Source organism: Pseudopodoces humilis, chromosome 1 (assembly GCF_049639895.1).
Source record: "Pseudopodoces humilis isolate 2021_Gansu_Grassland_sample_001 chromosome 1, ASM4963989v1, whole genome shotgun sequence".
Taxonomy (NCBI): domain Eukaryota; kingdom Metazoa; phylum Chordata; class Aves; order Passeriformes; family Paridae; genus Pseudopodoces; species Pseudopodoces humilis.
Genome location: NC_142200.1, coordinates 98,012,495 through 98,035,344, shown reverse-complemented (window position 1 = coordinate 98,035,344; position 22,850 = coordinate 98,012,495). Strand labels below are relative to the sequence as shown.

Below are 22,850 nucleotides of genomic sequence, written 5' to 3'. Positions count from 1 at the left end.
ACCCACAAGACAGTGCTGGTACAGGGCTAAAGTGACAGAATGGTTAACAAGGGCCAGTGACTTCATATAAGAATTTTATTTTTAGTGGGGCTACATGTTTAAAATTAAAGGGAAAGTGTCTCAGTATTTCCACATTCTAAAAAATAAGAAAGAGAGGACTGGTAAAAAGTTCAAAGGTTCAAATATGTATAAAAATCAACACTGATGTGTTTGACATAAAATATTTTATATCTGTATTAGAAAAAAAGACAATATTGTTAAGATTTACAATTAGTATGTCATATTTTTCAGAAGAGTATGTGTGTTGTAGAATATCCAACCCAGTTACCCTTTATGTTGTGTAAACCTGAACTATACTAAAGAGCATAATGTTTTCAAAACTTTTTTTTTTTCTTCCCAAACCTAGGTATGCGAGTTTGTATTGTTGCTTGGTCCATAATATATGCAGTAGATAATTTTACCAGAGACATGATAAAATGCCTGTACTCTCATCTGGGAATCTGATTGGTCCTTTGGTCTCTGACAAACATAGGAGTGATAGAGCTCTTCTTTCCTCAACCCTCAAAAGAAAAGGCAGTGGTTGATTTGTACTTGGTAAATCAGGGGGATGATCCTTCATTGATATGAATGCTTGTGTTTCATACTAAGGGGCATTTTACTCTACCAGTGATCTTATGGAGATATATGGAACTATGCGGTTTATTGCCATGTACATATAGCAGGAAGAAATGTGCAAAAAACAGTGTCAACCAGCTTTCCACTAAGGTTCTGTTTATTCCCTTTGCCTTTTTTTAATGTTTTAAGTTGTTTCAATACAAAACCTGTTTATTTAAAAATAATTCAAATCAGAGCCATGTATTAAGAAATGTCATTTACATCTAGCACAGTATTTTAAGATTTATGCCTATTGTAAATTGTGATGAACTTGATATCAAATTGCTATAGTAACAATATATTGCTTTTAAAGATCTGATTCTACTCCTGCCAATTTTATTTGTAGCAGGGTGAGGCTCTGCAGGTTAAATATAATCCAGTTCGCTGTGCTAACACAAAATCTAGTACTACATATACACTCAGTATATTATGTATATACTGGCTCTGCATGGGACTGGATTTAAATTGTAGCTCATTGCATAGCTTTCTGAATATCACACTTGTGCTTATGGGTGTAGTAGTGTGTATACATATATTCTGAGGCAAGAAGAATTTTTACTTTGAGGATGTAAGAAGACGTTGTGGCATCTTGAGCAATTATAAGCTGGGGTTTCTCCTTGCTTTGAGAGTTTGCCTGGCTATGCCGGCAGCAAATCTATTCTGGGATCATAAATTTCTTGGTTGACCTTCTCTGTTTCACCTACCCATGGCCTGCATAAATCAATATTTTTAATTTGCTGATACTTTGAATTTTGTAGCCAATTATGACTCCTTCAGCAAATTTGAGTAAAAACTGCAAGCTACTGCATCCACCTGAGGGGAGATGCCCGGCACAGACTTGTGCCAATGTTTTGCAAGGGTTCACTTGTTCAAGCCTTTTCCTTGCTCCCCTTACAACAACCACCTTTACACAAATGAAGAAGGCTTAATAGATCATTCTGGGACTGTCACTGGTTTTAATCTCTCTAATTTTCCTTGCATGTTTGTACTAATCATCTGACGGTACTTAGAATGGCCATGCAGTTTGATTGCACACTTCCTCTTTAGTGCACATCAACACCTTATTTTATCTGTTCCACTTCCCTTGAGTCGTGGCTGAATGTGTCCAATATGTAGACTAGACCCAAATAGTTACTTGACTAAAAGACAGTCTTTCTTCCCCTCCTTTGCTTTTTTTTGAGAATAAATGTAAACAGTTTATGTTGATTTGCTCAATTAGAAGCAATAGAAATCCCACAGAACCTGCCAGCATTGCCACAAGACTCAGAAAACGACGGTGTACCAGGCTGGTTTTCTCATATTTGGGGAACAAAAAGTAATGTTGGGATTTTTTAATATTACAAAATAAAATTACCTTACACAGGCTTTTTAAAAAGGAGAGCAATTAGTTTCTCCTCCTTTCCCTTTGATGAGCATTTCTCAGTGCATTCCTCCATCACTGTACAGTCCCTAGTCCAGTTCCTGCCTCTTCCTCTTATTTTCATTCAGACTAGCAAGTGATCCTTTATTTCAGAACAGAGTAGAGTCTAGAATAAAGTATGTTGGAAGAGATCAGTGGATGGTGACTCATCCACCTCCAACTCAGAGCAGGGACAATATCAAAGTTTGGGTAGGTTGGGTAGTTGTCTTCACTATCTCCAAGGTTGGAGGTTGCCCAGCCTCTCTGAGGAGTCTGTTCCAACATTTCACTATTTCATGGTGATTTGTTTTATCCCCTCATATCTGCTCAAAATTTCCCATGTTTCAGCTTATGACTGTTGCTCTATCCACTTCTCTTGTGAGCCTCTGAGTACGGCTTGAGTTGGTTTTCTCTGTAATGACTGTTAGGGTATTTGGAAATAGAAAGCAAGTTTCCTTCCCTTATCTTTGTATTTTCCTGGCTGAAGAAGCCCAGCTCCCTTCCCAGGCCCACTTCTCTAGCCCACTGAACATTTCAGTGGTCTTCTGCTGGCTTCCTTCTAGTTTTCCCATGTCTTCCTTTCACTAGGTAGCCCACAAGTGGAAGCAACATGACTCTCAGTGCAAGCTCATGAACTCCAAACAGCGGAGGGGAGTTGCTGCCTTTGACCCATCTACACTGTAGTTGAGTTTCCTTCTTGCAAGGGAGCACATGATTCTCAGGGCATGATCCTCAGCAGTGGAGAACAGCAGCAGTTTTCCTTGGCTGGAAGAACTGAGAGTAAGGACAGACAAATATGGAGGTGTGAAAAAGCTACTGGGTACCTCAGTACCTCTTTGTCATTCATGGTTTTCAGGCTAACTTCCTGAGAAAAATCCCCAAAATGCCTACATGAAATTCAGGGTCTGTGCTGCCCCTTTGCCAGCTTTTGGCTCAGGTATGCTAGCTCTCTGGAATAATTTTGAGTCAACAGAAATTAATTCAGCTGTCACCATTTGTGGCTTTGGCTTTTTTTTTTGTGGTTTTTGTTTGTTTGTTTGTTTTTTTCTTTTATTTTCTGTTGGGTTTTTTGTTGGGCTGTGTGTTTGTTTGCTTGTTTTTTAACATGTTGATCCATTTCAATAACAGCTTGTGTTTAATCAGGGCCTGAGTTGGTCCTTTTTTATTAATGGCTTCATGAACAGTTCTGTTGAGAAGCCAAGGCATCAATGCCTCTATGGAGAAGGTCAGGATTCAGACCCAGATCCCCTTATTAGTCAGCTGCGGGCCAAATTAGTAGAGAGACCATATGAGGTGGGTCAGTAAATACTGGGGCTCTGCTTTGCACACTGACTAAGAAAACAGGAATTACTTCAACATATTTGCAGCACCTATCAATTTTGTGATGTCTGTGGTCTTACAAGGTTTCTGGAGAGTCCAATAACAAGAAGTAATGTCCTTGCACATATGATATACCAGGTGTGAATGTTATTGTTTCCCATGGCAGGGAGAAAAGGCTCTCCCTACATACACTTCTTTTTCCACACAGACATACTTTATATGGAGAGCTAGAGATATTTTACATTTTATTTGAAATTTCCTGGAAGCATTTATTATGTGGGAGTAATTTCAGGTGATTTTTTTTTCCATGTGTACTGTATGGCTGATTGATAAGTGTAAGCTGTATTGATGTATTCAACTCAGGAGCACATACCTTCCTGCCTGGGTGCTCTGGACACAAAAAGATTGAGAGTTTCTTTACATCTTTCCCTTACCTGCTGTGATGGTACATTTCTGCTATGGAAACCTTTCCTATATATGTTATATATAAAAATTAATAATTTGAAAGCAACATGATGCAATCTGATGTGGAAATAGAGGGATATATTCTCAGTTACTGTAAGCTCATGTCAGCCTGCTGGCTTCACTGGCTTTATGCTGGTTATCTTATACAGGTGAAAACCTGCCTGACTGCTGGTAACTTTACTTACATTAAGTGTAATGTTCTTGCTGCAGCAGCTTCTGTGCCCTGGGAGTCTCACAGACATGTGGAGCCTTGTTGAAAATTTATTTAAGCATCACACAGGTAAATACAGCGTGCATCATTATATGTATGACCTGCTTACCTGCTTTCTAAGAATCACACTGCTTTGAGAGATAGACTAAGATGTTCAGTTGTTATTACCACTTTTTCTGATTCCAAAAGCATCAGGTGAAAAAAAAAAAGGGAGATGCAAAAAGTAGGCATCCAGACAAAAAATTTAACTGTTTCAGGGTAATTCACAAAGTCAAATCTGAGTATAGACTTTGGAAACATTTTGATCTGTTTTTCATGTGTGACTACCACTATTTGCATTATTTTCATCTTACCTATGTAGGCTCTGGGCCATCTCTTCATTGGCTTTTTTGTTAAGGCATTTACAATATTTAATGCAGTTGCTGTAGTACTTGATATATGACTGATTATATTTTACAATATGGCAGTGGATTGCATGTTACTTCAGTGTCTAAGGAGGGAGTGTTACCTGAAACTGCCATACAGAGGACTCTAGCTGCTATTGATTAACCTGTAGTCTCTTACAGAGAAGTCTTCTCTGGAAAAGGGCCAGTCTCAGGAAGGGCTTCAGTCCATGATCTAGGGTGAATCTGAGGCAGCAAAAATTCATATTTGTCTGGTTTCTTATATGGATCCCAAGCATAGCCTTGATATGATGTACTTAGCTTCAAGTCAGAAGTAATAAATCAAAATACTAAAAAAACCCAAAAAAAATCTATGCTCACATCAGATGAGTTTAAGGCTAAGTGCAAACCAAAGAGTTTGGCTGAAGCAAGACTTTATGGCCCTCAATATCTGTGTCTTTAAGAGGATCTTGATGCCGGAGCAAACACAAGGGTATTAGAAGGCTTGTATTTTCCCTTCCACCATTCCCTTTTGACAGATAGTATGACTCCATGTTTAATAAACCTTGATAGATATTTAACTATTTACATGTTTAGTCTTTTAATATATTCATGCTTTTGCAGTGTATTTTGCTCTCAGTTCTATTTTACTTTTTATTTTGGTTTACTTTCTTTTCCTGACCAAACAGATACTCTGAAGTGGATGATAGACCCCCATATGTTCTTTACCTAATAATTTTTTACTGACTTTGCAAGCAGCATGTACTTTGTAATGTCTGTTCTTTTTAGTATTTAATATGCAGTTAACATATTGAATACCCAAATGGACACCAATTGTAACTCTACTGGTAAAGCTCTCTTCTGCTGCAGCATAGACATCTGAAGATATGCATTTAAGTAGTCTGTGGCATCCTTTCACCTTCAGGATGTTAGCAAATTAAATGTCTATACACTATCTCTGAACTGTTTCAAAGATTTATTAAAACTACTGGAGCATTTTGAAATATTAAGAGCATGCAATATGTTTTTGTCCCTTTGACCAAAGCATAAAAGAGTACATAGCACATAACTGTTTTTTCTTGGGCTTGTCATATTTATCTTCTGTTTTTTCTCCACTCTCAAAATACATGGGGATGGGAAAGAGAGCCCTTAAGTCTAGGGCAGCTCAAAAAAACGATGTTGTTTATGTCCTCTCTTGAGTAATGCCATCAATCCTTCTCTGAAGCTTCATATGAAAAGGTCAGGTTGATTCCAGTGATGATCAAAAAATACCTTTGATATTGTGTGCTTGCATGTATTTGTCATTAAGGGTCAATGTTTTTCTCTGTGGACAGAACAAAAGAGGCAACAGAAAATTGTTGACCCTACACAGCTTGTATGATAAAAAACTAATGTTAGCAATTTTGCCCTTACAGGACAGAGATGTCAGGAAGTCTTTAGATGTCACCAACTGTAAAAAGACTTTCATCTATGTTACCTCTTTTTCCACCCCCTGCCCCCACCAATTCCATGCCCTATTTTTCTAGTGTACTACAGGTCATCTTTTGAGATGACAATTTTTTTATTTTTAATTGCAATTTAAAATCACAGCACAGTGACAAAGTAATTTGAATATTCTACAAGTAGTTCCTGTGGTATAAATTATGAGGAACACAAAATCATTATTGGTGGTAGACTTTTTCCCACTGAAACTCTTTCCTAAGTTGAGAACAAACTGTTTTCAGCTGAAAACTTCCCCTTAATGTGTAAAGCATTGAGAATAGTTTTTCAATTAATTTCATCCTGTCCTGAAATTATTTTCATTATACTATTAATTCACAGCAAAATCAACAAACTAATTTTACTTCTCACTGTTCTGTGAGCCTAACCATAACCCTAACCCCTATTTAAAAAGCCTGAGTCTCCAGCAAAAAGTCAGGTATTTAATTTTTCTAACTTTAATTAAACATTTCTACTGGAAGTTAATTTTCCACTTAACTTCTATGCATTAAACAAAATACTTTAGCAGCATAACTGATAGAAGTCCAGAATAGCATCTATTTTCAAAACTAACAAAAATATTTCCCCCTTTTAAGTCAGAAAGTTTCAGAGGAAAGCTGCTGATTTTTTTCAAATAAGAGATATTGTTAGGTAAGTAGTAGAAGCTCAACAAAGGCTTACTTCAAAATACATGTAACTCTCCTTTCTTTGCTATCTTCTGTAATTTTGTGAAACAAGTTCTGTCAGTCTGCCCCTATTGATTATTTGTCTTACATTTAAATTTTTTTTCTATTTTTCCTTTGCAATTTGGTCAGCTCCTCAGTCTTTATTGTTGTCTGGCACTTCCAATAAAACATCAGAGTGCTTGGCTTAGGAGAGGCTTCTGAGTAGTGTTCAGATAGGGGACTTGCCCATCACAGCTGCACTACAGAGGAATCCAGGTACAGCCTTGAGGGAAGGTAATAAAAGTGTAGATATGATGAGGGCATTTCAAGCAGTCAAAAAAAAAAAAAAAGAGATTAACCAAATGCTGAGTTGCAACATTATGAATCAAACAAAGGTCTTAATGTATGCTCTGCTGGATGGCATATAGCTTAAATATGGTATGTGGTATCTTGGGCAAATACACATCCTTCTTCTAGAGCCCTTTTGGCATAAATACTCAGAAGATGACTTTAAATTACCTCAAGTTATGAGTAACAAGGGACAGGTGGGGTGGTATAGGAGAACAGTCTGAATATCACTTCAGTATCTTTGAAAGCCACCTGTGTATAGAAGTACTGAACATATATCAAAACAACTTACCAAGAAATTGTGTTTGTTGTGAACACAAAAGCTTCATGAGAGATACAGTATTTATATTATTTCCATCCTGTACCTGTGAAATGGAGGCCTAAAATGAATAAAAGAGAGTGTTGGTTACTGAAGGGATGGATTTTTCTTTACTCATGTAAAAAAGAAATCATCTGAGTTACAGGGAGGAGGGTAAATTCAGGCATATCAGAAAATCATTGCTTTAAGGAGGAAGGAGTGAGCAGAATCAAAGAGGACATCTGTTTAAAGAGAAGATTGGTGCAAACATTGTCACTTCTGATAAGATGCAGATACATCTGTCTTTGGCTAACATCTGGCTAGTATCTCCAACATCATGCCAGCTTGGCCTTGTAGCTGTCAGTCCTTGATGGAACAGGCAATCTGTTCGACTGACTTCAGACTGGTGCTGGTTTCCCAAGGCAGAATGGAGGATCGCATGAGAATCCAAAGTAATCTTACAAACAGAACCAGCAAAGTCAAATTCAGTAAAAATGAACCAAAGACAACAGTACAAGGTGAGACCTGTGGGTTGCCCCTGCCCAGGGAGGCAGGGATTTGATTTAGACAAGCAGTGTTAAAGTGAGAGGCATAGCTTTAAAACCTGGGAAAAGTAGATTCCACCCATCTGCCTTGGAGGATATGTCCTATAAGCCTGAGAAGAGTTGGTCCACCCCTAAAATCCCTCATAGGGTGTCAGTCCAAGGAGTTCTTCCCTTCCTGTGTTGCAATTCACTGTATTCTGCAGTAATCCCTCCTATTGTATCCCTATTGTTTGTGCCCCTGGGGCTTCTTGTTTGCTGAGTCCAAAACCCCCTACCCTGTGAGTGTTCGGGGTTCTCTGCCTCTGGATTAAGCTGAGTTGGTTCCTGTGTTGGTGACACCCCAATAAATGGATTTCTGAGCTTAACCAAGCAGAGACCTGTCTTGTTGATTTCTCATGTCAGTTACTGGTAGCTGTAGCATCCCTGGACAAGACCCTGCTGCTGCAACAGAGGCCAAAAAGGAATTTCACTATGTCGTGTCCAAGAGCTAGTGGAGAGATGTTTGTGGAACTATAGCAGATAAATTACTCAAGCCAGAAATGTTAACATCTCAGCTGTTGTCCTTTGTATCGCTTTTGGCAAGAATTCTTTGAAAATACACAGATCTATGCAGAGGTTCAGAGAGGAAAATGTCAGACAGCAAAGGGTTGAGGATATTGAGTTGTCTTAGAACAGAAAACAGATATCTCAAGTAAGTCTCAATTGTAAAACTACTTGCTTTTTGCTTGGTTTTATAGGTGATGGTGATCAATTGTCTTCATCTGACTGTAGGACAAGGTGTAAACAGCTTGCTGTGAAGAAAGATTTGGGCTGCTTATTAGAAAAAATGTTGCCTTTAATGATAACAAAGCACTGAAATGGGCTACTGAGTCATAAAATATTTAGACTGTGGTTTATTTACTTGCATTTTATAGAGCAGGCATGGCCAAGGTGTCAGAGTTGGTATGGATATGTGTTTCCTGTTTCAGTGCAGAAATATGGGGAAAAAATTATGTCTTGAGGTCTATTATTCCATATGATTTTGAGGTACAAATTAATCTTTAACTGAAGGGAAAACTCAGAGGGAAATACAGGTAATTTAAACATAAGTCTTTTCACAGCTTTATATTATTCAATTTAGAGGACCAAATCTTTCTTACAGTCTGTCAAGATGGATCAAGCTTCCATATGGCAAGTTAGATTAGAGCCTCTTCCAAAGTGAGTCTCTCTAAATGCCGTGACCCACTAGATAATATAAAATATAAAAAGCGTATTAGCAGCAAAAATCTGATTCTTTGTATTTGCTAGTGGCAAGAAAATCAGGCTTGTGCACATGTATGAGGGAGGACAGATATCACTGGACTCTGCCTCAGTTCAGGACAAGATTTGGGAAGCGGGTCAAAATCTTTGAATTCTTTCTGATTGTGTTTTATTTAGGAGAACAGTTTTTCCTTATTTCTGTATTTTGCTTGAAATACCAGTATTGTTCCGTTGGAAAAGATGTTGTGAGTCCAAGTTGTAGGTAGGATAAAAGTGCTCTGGCAGCCTGCTATTTTATTTTCTTCAAAGCAGTGTACTTGCAAACTCTGAGCCACCTAGATGCCATGAAACAGAAGTGAGATATGCATTACCAGATACAATGTCTGAAAATTTGATTAAAATATAGGTAGTTCTCCCTGCGACGGGAAAATTAGTGAAAGTACAGCTTTAGACCAAGCAGGTATAAAAGCAAAATTATATCAGTAGGACAAAACAAACTGTTTTGTTCAGGCACAGAAGTGTGTTCTATCATAATTCCACAGATGGTAGCCTTGCACCACTGGCTCCCCAGTTATGCACATACCTCAGATATTTATATACACATATGTACATGAACATACACACACATATATGCACACATGTGTATTTATACTTGTATATAGTGGGGGGAGAAAAATCAAATTACATATTAATTATTGTTTAATAGTGTGACGTGGTAATAGCAAAGCTTCAAGAAATGCTTCCTCGTGTAGGTAGGATCAAAGCTGCATCATAGCTTCTAATGCATGTGAAAATATTTTCTTGGGGAAGTTATTGGACCTGTGGGGTCTGGTGATCGCCAGAAATACTGTTGCTTCCTTTCCAGTGTGCTTGTATCTCTTGTTCCAACTGATTGGTCTGTGTTGTGATGGATTATGCCATAGTTCAGCCTGCAGGAAAAACTTCATTTGCACTACCCAGGACTACAGTGAGTCCACTTGTAGAAAAAAAGACTTTGACTGAAAAAGGGATTACTATTCATTGAAGTAAGATTTGCAATAGGGATATTGGTAAGGGAGTTTTTCTATGCTGAGTGTTGATTCTTTGCTGTCTGTTCCTCAGAGGCATGGTTGTGCATGCTCTTTTCTCCCTTAGGAGCACTGTAGAGTTTGTGTCTCTTGTCATAATGAGTTTGACTATTTTAATTTAATAAATGGTTATGGTCCTTTCTCAGAAACTTTCTGGTTTTCTTACAGAAGCAATTTTTAAACCAGAATTCAAAGGACAGACCTATCCTCCCAAAAGTTTGGCACCTTGATTGTTCACTTCTTACAAGCTAATTGGTATGTCTGAGGAGAGCTCAGTGTCCATTCAATCCATAGGAACTCTATATGTAAAATTTAATCATCCCACAAACTTAAAATTTGGGTCCCTAAGTTGTGGCTTGACTTTGGGTATCTACATAAGGACTGAATTCACTGAGGTGATTTTAAATGGGAAGGAATTAAATCTCATCAGTTTGAGGCTGAAATAAAATTGGAGTTCATCCTGTAGCATGAACAGTTTCATGGATTTGATTGATTTAATATAGAATCTGAATGCTGGCATGAATTTGATTATGAACAAAATTAAATTTTTGTTAGTTTTAGGCAAAGTATGAGCCACTGGAATAGTTAATGCCTGAAGAGAAACATTTTTTAGTAATTTTCAAGTTCTTTGACTTTTACTGAACTCTTTTCTTCCTTGGATGTAAAGCTCTTTCCTGCTAGACTGGATTTTTGAGCATGCACAAGGAGCCTGTATCTTCCCCTGCTCCCGTAGATGGAGAGGGATAAAACAATAGTATAAAATAGTCTGTCACTTATGATATTTTTGTCATTTAGAGACAGACTGTAGTAACACTTATTTCTCCCCTAAATTTTGCTCAGTTGTGCAATATTAATATTTCTCAGTACTTGTCACATACAAAGCTAGAGAACATGTAACACAATTTGATCTGTTGTGACATGGCATAATAATGTCAAGATTTATTCAGGGGGAGAAGTGGGAGGATCCAAATGGAAATTTCCAACCTTAAGATGTCATTTGCTAGAAGAGCTGTCTTTGGTTACAACCAGCCTCAGCAATTTGCACGTGGCATACACTTGGTTTCCTTTTCACAGAACACAGTGTGGTGCTTCTAATGGCTGTTTGTTTGCAGCGTCTGGACTGTGGGTGAGATTCTAGCTTTCAGATCAATAATGAGGAGAAAAGGACTTCTTCAAGCCTGGTATCAGCTTGCCCTGCTCTGACACTCCTAGGAGGCTGCAGAAGGTGCCAGGCTTGGTGGTGTATCTGTGAGCTACTCCTAGGATAGGACTCTATCTCAAAGCAGAATATAGCCCTTAATTATTTATTTTGAGCATGAATTATTTATTGAATTGAACACTATTGTCTTCTGCCAAGGCTGGAATGATTTTATGTGTTGATTGCTCACAGCTTTGCTCTCAAGCTTTGATTGTGATGTCTGAATCCAGGGAACATATTTTAATTCAGTGAATGTGTAATTCCCAGAGAGAAGTGTGTGGGCATCAGGAACAGGATGAACCGAAGTGCCTAAGCTATAGACACAGCCGGAGGAGTGAGATATTTATTGAATAAATACTGCCTTTGTTGTAAAGACCTTGGAGTAGAGACCATGAAATAAGCTGAGGAAAAGTGTGATGGATTACTAAATACATGCCCCTAATGAGTCTCATGTTGCCCTGACGAATCTATGCTGCTTCACTAAAGCACAGTGGTGTGATGTGGTTGTGGGGGGCCACCCTATCCAGCTGATAACCCCATGTTGAAAGCTGCTAAATGGCTGTGATCTTCAACAGAGAACATGCTCCAGATATTAAACTCACACATTTTCCCAGTACCAGCTTACATACGGACTAGGTGTGCTTGCTTGCTGACCCCAGTATGGTTTTGGTAACTCGGGTCCCTTACAAATGAGTTTTATTTCACAGCTCCCTGTTACTCATAAGATATTTTTCCAGCATTCCTGTAACCCTGTTGACCTCTTCCTGAATGGGAGTAGTTGAATAAAAGTGCCATGATAGGATGTCAGGTGGAAATAGTAAACATAACTGGAACAATTGTGCCTTGAGCAGTGGTTTGTATGGAAACACTGTGAGTCTTACGTTACTGTATATATATTTTCTGAGGTGAAATATAATTGAAAGTGTTAGTTTTCACTGTAGTTTACAGTACTTACCACTTTGTCCCCCTTCTTGTAAAATGTCAGCGGGAAGTGAGTCAAATTGAAAGAGTTCATATTAATAAAATCTTGTATTTTGTAAACTTGAAACAACTATTTGTAAGGTTATTTGTTATTTCATTTTCCACTACTTTGAAGAATTTTGTATGCCTCTCTTCAAATGCCCAGGTCTTTATTGACTTGATTCATGTGGGTTTTCTTTTTGTTTTTAAACAAAAATATTCAGACTCCAATAGAAAATAAGAAGGGATAACAGTTCATTGGTGAGATGCATTTAGTGTACAGATACACTCTCAAATCAGCACTGAGCCTCCAGTGAATGCTGAGTGGCTTTGTCTGAAGCACTGTGATTCTCCTGTGCCTGAAGTGACAGATATAAAACACAAAGACTAAAGCTGGTGGAGTTGAACAGAAGAGGGAAGTATCACCTTCTATAGTCTATCTCCTCATTTTGTGTGTTCTTTCCACCTGGCATCTCAAAATTGAATTATCTGGCGCCTTCTCAATTTTAAAAATTGTATTCTGATGATTTCCTGGCATATTCTCATGATATCCTCACATGTACTGGTTTCCAGAACAGGTGGTCCAAAGTGGTCCTTGCTGGTATGTGTCTACCAAACACTGGAGTCCAAGCCTGCTATTTCAGGAATGTGTTCCTAATACCTGCTTGGGATTGCATTTCAGTTTGTTCTTCCTAACGCCTTTAACACATTGTTCAGTGAGTTTTAAAATAAAGCAGTTATTTTATCTCCAGGTTTCTTTGAAGGAAGCATCTCCACTGGAAGAGCACATAAATGAAGCCATTTGGGGATATCTGCTGAGTGTGCTCTGCAGCCTTGCTTGGTAGTATCCAGCTCTCTCTACAAGTGTCTGGGAACCTGCTATGCTATGGCAATGAGATCCATGCTTCTGTTTCTCTAGTTTTGCTAAAGTACACCAGAGTGGAGTTACACAGCTGCCCGTATAGTTGGCTTAGTATAATCTGTCCCTGATAAGAAATGGCTAACATTTTCACAGTATTGGCTCACATCCTTTATAAATTCCTAGAAGGCAAAACTATTGTCTGAAAGTATATAAATTTGAGTCACAAGTCTGTCTTCCATACCCTCTCTTCCATGCTGCTCAAAAATTTGGATTTGTCTTGGTTTAAGAAAATCTAAGGGGAACATTCTACAATGAGTTCTCCCCCTGTGTTTCAAACCATTCCCTTTCCACCAGGAAGGGGAAACAAAACCCCAGTAGATATAAGTGAGAAAAATAACACTTTTAAGCAGCAGAAACAGCAGCAGGCAAAAAATAGCAGTAAATTATTGCTGAATACAAAACTGCTAAATTTAAATCTTGCAAACACCACAGGAACAAAAAGAAAACTTAACATGGTAGAATATCCCTCCCTTCCAAGATTGTGACCTTTGCAGGTGACCACCAACAGTGACAATTCCATCAGCAAATGTGACTGGCACTCTCCAGTGGCCGGCACTCAGCTGGGGGCTGGAATTGGTGGAGGGACTTGGCCTTCCCGTCAGCAGCAGAGAGGAGCAGCAGCTGGGATGTCCCAGACTGTGTGCCCCTGCCTTGGCCAGGCCGTGCTCCTCTGGGCCGCTGCAGACCCGTGTTGGACAGTGGCCCTCAGACAGCCTTGATTGCCACACAGCTTCTGCTCACCGTGCTGCTCTTGTGAACAGAGGCACGAAGAAACCACAAATCTCTTGGTGACCCAAGTGATTGTGCCTGGGTGCCTGCACTTTTAGAGAGCTTGGAACACCCCTGCTCCCTCTGCCCTATTTTTGTTTTCCAGCAACAGGGTATTAAAGAAGCAGTAACAATTTTTGGGAACAGATAGGTAAGGAATACAACATTTTGGGTTACCTACTACAGATGCGTATTGCCCTGTAAGACACTCCTCTCACCATGCTCTGTTCCTTTTGGGTTTGTTGTTAAATTTTACCTTACACAAAGGAAGAAAACTTGCCAGGCAACCATACCTGCATTTCTCAGAAAAGACTGATCACTTGCACCCTAGATGTAATTACATTAAAAATACTTATAAAAATATAGTATGTGGGAGGCTAATGCATAGACAAACTATTCACCTTACCAACCCACAGCAGTATTTTAAAATTCTGTTTTAAATAGGTTTAGATATTCCTCTGTGTTTGCTTGAGTTTGAGGTTATATTTAAAGGAATAAATGTTTTTTGAGAAGCAACTTGGGCTATTTAGCAGTGAGATAGTAAAATGTTGAGATAAGCCGGGAAAAGTGAGATAAGTGAAATGGAACATTTTTTAAAATTTATTATTAATTACTTTTTCCAAACTCCTTCTGATTTATACACTGCTAATAAACATTTCCTGTGATTAATTTGCAATTAATGCTTCATAACTTGCTAACGAAGAATAGAAGATGTATATTGCTGTCAAGGATTTGAAAGCATTGTGCCTTGATCATTCTGAGGTCTACTAGGTTCAGATAAAGAGCCTGAAGCCCTGATTAGTGTATTCATAGTGTCTACTTTAGAGCAGGGGGAAAAAAAGGAATGGTGCAGGAAATGAAAAATAATGCAAAACCATTCTTTGATAAAAGTTTTCATTACAGTTTGTTATGCAATTCCCAGGTCAGGCAGTTATTTGAATAATAATCAGGCAGTTAAGAATCAGATATGTTGATTGTTACTGGCGTTGGATTGACGCTGGAGCTTTTTCTTTTAAAATTGTCTTCATCATCCTTCCCAAAAACCTCTCTGTTGTTCCACCATGGGGTGAGAGATGCACAGCAAAAAGAAGCACTAAAGCCAGATTTGCTCCTTAAAGTTAACAGGATCAAACAGTAGCAGGCTATTCCTGAAAAAGATACAATTGACTTATTCCTGAGAGAGGCCTTACTAATCTGAAACTCTTTAGCTCTTGTATCAGTATGAGAGTGATCCTCAGTCATGAGAGGCTGGCTAGGGCTGCTGTGATTGCACAGGAAGGTCTCCATGTAGCAGATGATATCAAAGTCTGAGCACGTCTAGTTACAGCTGAAGGAATTATTCAGGTGGAAATAATGTATATTTCTGAATTTAATCTGATTTTCTTAATATTTTGTGTTTTACAACAGAGTGTAATTTTTTTCAGAGATAGTTACTGCTCTAGTGCACTTTTTAAAAAAATCTTCAGTTACTTTTTGTTCAGGTTTGCTAACCTCCAAACTGAGTATCTCTCTGTTGTACTCCATGGTCCCTAACTTGCTATAAACAGACTATATTTTTTAAAAAATCTATTAAAAAAATAAATCGTTTAACTCATCATGCAGCTTATAAAAATTTATTTATAAAGTAGTTTGAATAAAATTAGTAGTGGGAAAAAATATACTGTAATTAAACTGGAAAGAGAAGTTTATCAAGCTGGATGTATAATTAAGAGTTAAAATGTTAATGTCTCTGGTCATGAGAGGAGCTTTTGTTTAATTGAAGGAATGGATTTAAGAGGTAGTACCAAGGTAGATTGTGCAGTAGAGATTTTTAGTTGGAGATTTTAAGTTGTTTACTTATCCTAAAAGAAGAGGTGATCATAAGTTGGTAAAAGGAAAACAAGCTGAGAAAATGACTTCTTGGAGAGAAAGGAAGAGTTGGACTAAGGACAGAGCATGAAAGCAGAAATCTTGGGAATGGTGCTACAGAATAAAAGGGTAAAACAAAGAATAAAAGTGAAAACCTAAAGGGAATATTTCAAGGGAAACTGTTAGTGGAGATGTAGATGGAGAGAAAGGGGCAGAGAGTGGAACCATACATCCCTTGCCTGTCACTGATTAATATCTGTATGCTTGTTTAATTTGGGAGAGTGACAGTTGCTTTCTCTGAGAAATGCTGACTAGTTTCAGTTTTTTCTCACATGACATACTTCAGGGGCTTGAGCAGTATTTCACTCTTGCATGGGAGTATTTATAAAATGTCAGAAAATCCTGATGTAATCTTGTATACTACCTGTTTGTTGTCAATAACGTTTCTAACAAAGAAAGTCGTGGTCATAGGAACAACTAATGTGTTGTATTGTTAAGGGCTCCTTGAAATATAATTTTCTGAGTTAGCAAAAGTTACTTTTCTAAAACCCCAGTCATCATAATTTTCTTAAAGCCTATTGTAACAGAAAATATTGATTTCCAGAGGATTTTTTTTATCTGATTGCAGTTGCCTTTATTTTTACAGTTGCCACTCCTTTCTATAAGTACTTCTGTAAGTACTTCTATTGCTAGCATTTAACCAAATTTTAACAGTGTGTGCATGTGTAGTAAAATAAACTCAGTGTAGTGATACCAAAACTATGTCTCTGAGAGCTGTATAACGATGTTAGCATGCCCACCATAGCTGGAGAGGGATTTCATTACTCAGGATGGAGCTTTTTCTCTAGCAAAGTTACACAAACCCACCCAAATCTGGTGTCTCTGTGCACCCTTACACTGATGCTTTTTGATCAGCCATCTGGTATTCATTTGGCTGTTATATCTGCCTCCTTCCTTTGCTGCCACAGCTTCCAATCCTCTAAATCAAACAACAGCTTTAGACATTTGACAGCAGGATAATTGAAAATACCAAATTATAAGCAATTTTAAAAAATTATATGTTTTTGATTGTAATTTTCTGCAGCAATCTGGTCTTTCCAATGGCAGAAATCAGGCTTTATCAGGGGATTTATTTTATATGAAAACTAAGGGCTGTTTATGGTTGAGTATAAATTGAGTGCTACATATTGCTAGCAGTACAGCCAGTACCTTTTTCCAGGAAGAAAATACTCTTTTGTTCCTGACAGAAATCAGTGTATTTAGCCCTGTGAGTCACTGGTACACCTATGTGCATGGAGGCTCTCAATATATGCCTGTATTTGTGCTTCCCTATGCTTTATTTAATGCAGCTAAGATGCGGGTAACCTTCAGCAAGGGCCTCCAGCTAGGCTCGGCTGCTCATAAGTTTTCTTCCTGGCAGCATCCTCCTTCCCACAGATTCCATAAGGAGTGACAGTGAGTGTATTTCCATTTCCATACTCAGCCTTTTCCTGAGCTGGCAGTGAGGGGACTCACCTTGCCCAGGGACACGGTGAGTCAGCAGAACAGCTCAGTGCAGAGGAGCTGAACCAGAGCAGCAAATGCTGGGGGAGCGTGGCTGTGGAAAATATGTTTATTTACAAAAGGCACTCTTTATTTTTCAAGAAGGAAAAGCAACTGAGCAGATGGTTCAGTCCAACAAAATTTCTTTTTCAAGAATACATTTGACTTGCAAAAGTGACAACATCTTCCTATCTGACACTATATTATCATCTGGGAAGTGATTATCTGATCTCTAAGAAAAAGATGAAGGATATTAAGATACACTGTTCTGATACCAGCTCAACCACTACAGATGTATCAGAAGACTTTCTAACCTGGGGGCTACGAGACCAGTCCTGTAAATTACCCAATAAATGTTGAGAATACATAGTAGAGGTCTCACTGTATGCTCAGATGTAATTTCAGTTTTCCAGTAACATTTTCCAGTATCTGTTTTCTTCCTCTACATATGAAAAGCTCATAAATTTGAACTAATCTAGACAAGAAATAAATTCTAGAAATGGCAAAGTCTTTCATCGTATTTCTCAAGGGTAAACTATCTCAATTTACAATTTAAAAAAAGGCAAAAACAAACAAGAAAACCAAAGCACAAAAACTTTCCAGGTCTAATATATTGATATACACAATGCAAACTATGGGAATTAAGTTATTGCTGTCATACTCATTGACAATAAAATAGACTTTTCAACCAGAATTTGTCTTTCAAAGTCTGTGGGGAATCTTAATGCGAAATACAATGCAGTTCCCTATTGGCACAGCAATTCTAACAAGATGAGGTATAATAATTGTATTTTAAAGGCCAACATTAGACATGTTTCTTGAAAGGCATTGGAAATTGTTCTCTTGAGTAATGGGTTTCAATCACGTGGAAGCTGCACTTACTGACTAAAAGATCAATTTAAACAGAAGTGGACTTCAAATGTGCAAAATTTTCCTGTTTTGTAAATAGGAAAGAAAATAATATCTAGCATTGAATAGGAGAATCCTGATTATCCTTAATTATGGACTCTTGCTCAGTTTTTTGTGTATATTACTATACTATATGTTATTCTTTGACTGAATAGGTTTGTTGTTCTCAAAAGAATGTCATCCCTGAATTACTCATCTCTCACCTCAAATTACAGTTAAAATTTGTAGATGTCGCTGTAATGACCTCTGTGGAGCTTACAAAGATCAAGCTCTTTGAATCTCACAGAAAAAGATTACAACACACAGAAATAAAGCAGTGTGAGTTGGTACTTCAGGACAGTACCATATCCATCATGTCTCTCTCACTTAATGAAAGTTGTTCTATCCTTGGGCTTAAGGGGGTTTTTTGGACTGTAATTTGCTTGATATGTAACAGGATATTTATATCTGATCTATAGTGCACTGTAGTACTTTGCAAGAAGAGAAAGGAGGAACTCTGGCTACGCAGGGAGATCTAGATCCTGCAGACTTGGAAGAAATTACAGTGCTGTTGGTGAACAAGGGGCAAGCTAGAGTTTTTCCTGTCCCGTCCTTTGCTGTGCAGAGGATACAGCGTATTCTCCTGACATGGACATCTCCTGACTCTCTTGAGGGATATCTATTCCTTTAAGTTAGGCAAATTAAAAAGTGAACTCTGAAGAGTTGAACGTTCATTACCTTTCATATCACAGCTACTGCTAAGGTTCATCAACTACTTGAAAGCTGTGTATGTGTTTCCAGATTTGTGATTTGGAATGATATGGTGAAGAGGGAAGAAAGTTCCTCAGATAATAAGTTTCTTGAAGGGAGTGTTTAGAATGGCTCTGTTATTTCAGATTAAACCTTGTTTAAAATCTCTGTTCAAAGACTATTCACTTTCTTCATCACTGATTATCTACAGTAAGTCCTACTGAAGCATGTTCTGGATTGAAACTGATAGAAAAATCTTTTTGAGTATTAATTTACCTTGTGACATAGAAAACTGGCAAAGCATGTTACACCTTTTGGACAGGGTAAAGAGTTCTAGTTTATCTGGAGGTCAGGTTTTTCTGTTGATAACTAGACATTAAGCTACTTTGCAGTTTAATGTCTAAATATTTATTAATGCAACTCAACTTTATGTCACTGGTCTGTGGCCATGTAAGTATGTAATTATGTTTCAATCCTCATCTCTCTCTGTTGGTCCCTTTACTCTATTGGCATCTTTTTATAATGTAAAAACTGCTCACAGGAGAAATAATTGCATTGAAATTACCTGGTAGTGATTGCATAGTTATTTGGGCAGAAATTAGATGGGGTAAAGTGATGAAAAGTTAAAGCTCAACATTTTATGACATGTTGTGGAAAACATATTTCATTCTTTCACTTGTGCAATAATCTCTCCATTCCTTCCTTGACTTTCTATCCTGTGCAAGGTAACAGGGTAAATTCCCCTGCTGCTGCTTCTCTAAATTACCATGTTGGCAGAGTTGCATTCATATTCCTAATCTCTTTGACTACTTGATTGATTTCCTTATGATATCCCTTAAATGTAATAGTGATGGCTTTTCAAGTTGTCTTGATGTGGAGGTGACATTTTTCAGGGTCCACTCTATGCTAAAAATGCATTTGCTGGGGTTTTGTGTTTTCTTTTAAGTTAAACAGTATTTCTCAGAGGGTTTTTTCCTTTTTAGTTTTTTGATTGGTTTTTGTGGGTTTTTTTTGATTTGGTGTGTTTTTTTGTTGGTGTTTTTGTTTGGTTTTTTGGTTTTGTTTGTTGATTTGGTAGGGGTTTTTGTGTTTTGTTTTTGTTGTTTGTTAGAATGGACAGATTCACTACTATATAAAAAGAATTCTTAACTACTTTTTCCCTTCTGAAAGGGTATACATTGACAAGAACTCCAAAGCACAATAGTGTTGAGTGTGCACTGCATACTAGGAAGTGGAGTTGTGGGATTGTTGGAAAAAATCTTCTGTGACCAGATACTAGCAGATTTCCTAGGGGTTATCATATCCTAGAGTATGCCCAGCACTTCCCAACTGCTCCTGAACAGCCCAAGAGCCATCCTACAGGATGCAGGACAGCACAAGAGCGACTTCTCTCAAGAAAGTTCCCATCTGGGGACCTTGTTTAGGTTGACTCTGAGACAGGTAATTTAATCCAGGTGCTCTGGATGTAGAGTGCTTGATTTTGGAACCCAAATTCACCAGAAAATATTTCCACATTTCTTTTCCCAGAAGAAACAAAGAAAAAAAAAAAGAGACACAAAAGCACAAAAAAAGGGGAAAACAGGGGAGAGGGGAGGGGTGCGGGGGAAAGGGAGCAGCTCCTGCAATCTCTCCTATATTATATACATATGTATTTTATATACATATGTGTGTGTATATATATTCTGATCCTTTCTATGGATTTGGGCTGTTGATACTTGACTGTGGGTGCTGTGATGAGGGGTCCTGTCCTGCTCAGCCGGGGGAGGGGGGGAGCAGGTAGTGATGGAAAGGTCACTTGCTGCAGTTACGTAAGGCACTGAATCCCCAGCGATTTGTGCTCAGCAAAGCTGCCTCTGACTTACGTCATGTGAACGCGGAGCCCAGAGCGGTGCCCAGTGTTGCCTGCAGCAGCAACGTAACCTTTTAGTGAAACTGTCAGTGTTTGCTCTCTCTGTGGAGAGCCTGGTGGATGTAGGAAGGTGTAAGAAGGATGTAGGATGCTGTAAGAGAAAAAAAAAAAAATAGCTTTTTGGATGACGAAGCTTGACTCCTGTTAAGGATAATTGGTTTTCAGAAGGATACTGCTTTGAGCAGTACACGTCTGTCTGTTTATATGATTTCTGAACACTCAAGCTGGAGTCTTCCCCGTCTTTGTCCAGGGGTTGAGAAATTCTTGCTCTGATTTGCGATTTTTATAGATTTCATATACTTTCAAATGCTGCTTTCATAGCTGGTAAGGAAAAATATTCCTTGTCCATATTCCCAAGGAGTATTACCACAGTACCACTGTTGTAAAACTGTCTATTTTTTTTCTTGCCCAAACATGACCCTGAAATGTTTATATTAGATCAGTGTTGTAATCCATGTACAGTGATTTCCCCAGAAGTCTGCCACTGTGACACTGAGAGAGCACTTCAGGCATTCACAGATGCATATTTATTCTGAAACAAAAGTAGCTGAAGGTTAGAATGAGAAGTTCTATGACAGCATGCTACTTTGAATCGGAAAATCTTTCTTTAAATAATGTCCTCTCATCCTAAATTCAGAGCAGATTTTGAAACAATTTAGTTAGTTATGGGAAGAGAAAGCATTGGGACTCAAATATGTAGCCCTGTTAACCACAATGACTTGCACTTAATTACACAGTTTTACATTAATCACCAGCATTGCATTTATATTGTTTTACTGTCTGTAAGGACTGCTGTGCTTTATGCGGACACCATTTCAGGCACTACTGAAATGCAGCTTCCTTTTGAAGGATGTGGCAAATGTGTAACAGTCCATAGTACTACTGACAATGGCTGAGGGTAGGAAGAGGACAAAGTTAAAAAAGGTAAAACAGAACTATTTCAACCATTTTGTTCTTACTGCTGTGAAAAATACGTGAACAATACCTGAGATTATCAAGATTTAGTTTTGCTACTTTTATAGAGACATCTCTGATAACCTCCTAACAACCTGCTGAGATGCTGAGATTAATTTAAATTTGAGGAAGCAGTGGCATCTACCAAACAGTTAACATGATTTCTTGCAGCGTCCAGAATTTCCATTGTAGTTATCAGCTTCAGTAGGTATCTTGTTCATAAAATTCCTCTCACAAGGAAAACAAAAGCATAAAAGTTATAAAAAGACACAAAGCTACAAGTAATAAATCTGTCTTTTGACTACTTTGCATTCTATGAGCTTTTGATGTAGAGCCCTGGGTTTTTATAAAGAGGAGCATTAGAGTAGCTTGGCAAGGACTATGCTCAGAGGAATAGTGTCATTATTCAGGCAGCCTTTCCTTTAGGGTGCATGTTTTCAGCATTAGTTGCCTTAATACTGTCACAGTTTAGGAATATCTCACATAATCACCTGCCTTTATTTTCATTGATTTGCCTGCAGGCCTATAGGAATCATAGCAGTCAAGAGCATTGCATGGATTACATTAGTGAGTCACATTGAAATTACAGTGGAGGGGGCATAAATAGACCTGGAGTATTGATATAAAAGTCTTGTCATAAAGGTTTATCATTCAGCAGCATGAAGTCTAAAAGAAGCATCAGATTTTAATGTGTGTTTCTATTTCATATCACAACAAATTTGATCGTACATCAGTGTAAGTTCTCTGTCTCCTAGCTCTGTGATTTTTATTAAGAATTAGGAAATTACATCTCAAATTATATTTACTAACAGCTGTTTCCTTCAGTTTATAATGTGTATTAAAGCTTTTCCCATATTCTAATTTATTAATGGCATCAGAAGAGGCTTTTGTGTGGTACTTCATGAAGTTACATTTCCTTAATGTCAGAATTCAGACTTCAGTATGAATGGAGTTCTTAACATTGTAAAAGGAAGTGTCAGTCTCTTTTCCTCCAGGCTAAACAATCCCAGCTCCCTCAGCCACTCCACATGTGACTTA

General features: G+C 38.0%; 1 protein-coding gene across 8 annotated transcripts in view; it reads left to right on the top strand.

The window, feature by feature from the left end:
* AMPH (amphiphysin) overlaps positions 1-22,850 on the top strand; it is a 123,419-nt gene that overhangs the window by 14,827 nt on the left and 85,742 nt on the right. The gene's annotated exons all lie outside the window — the stretch shown is intronic.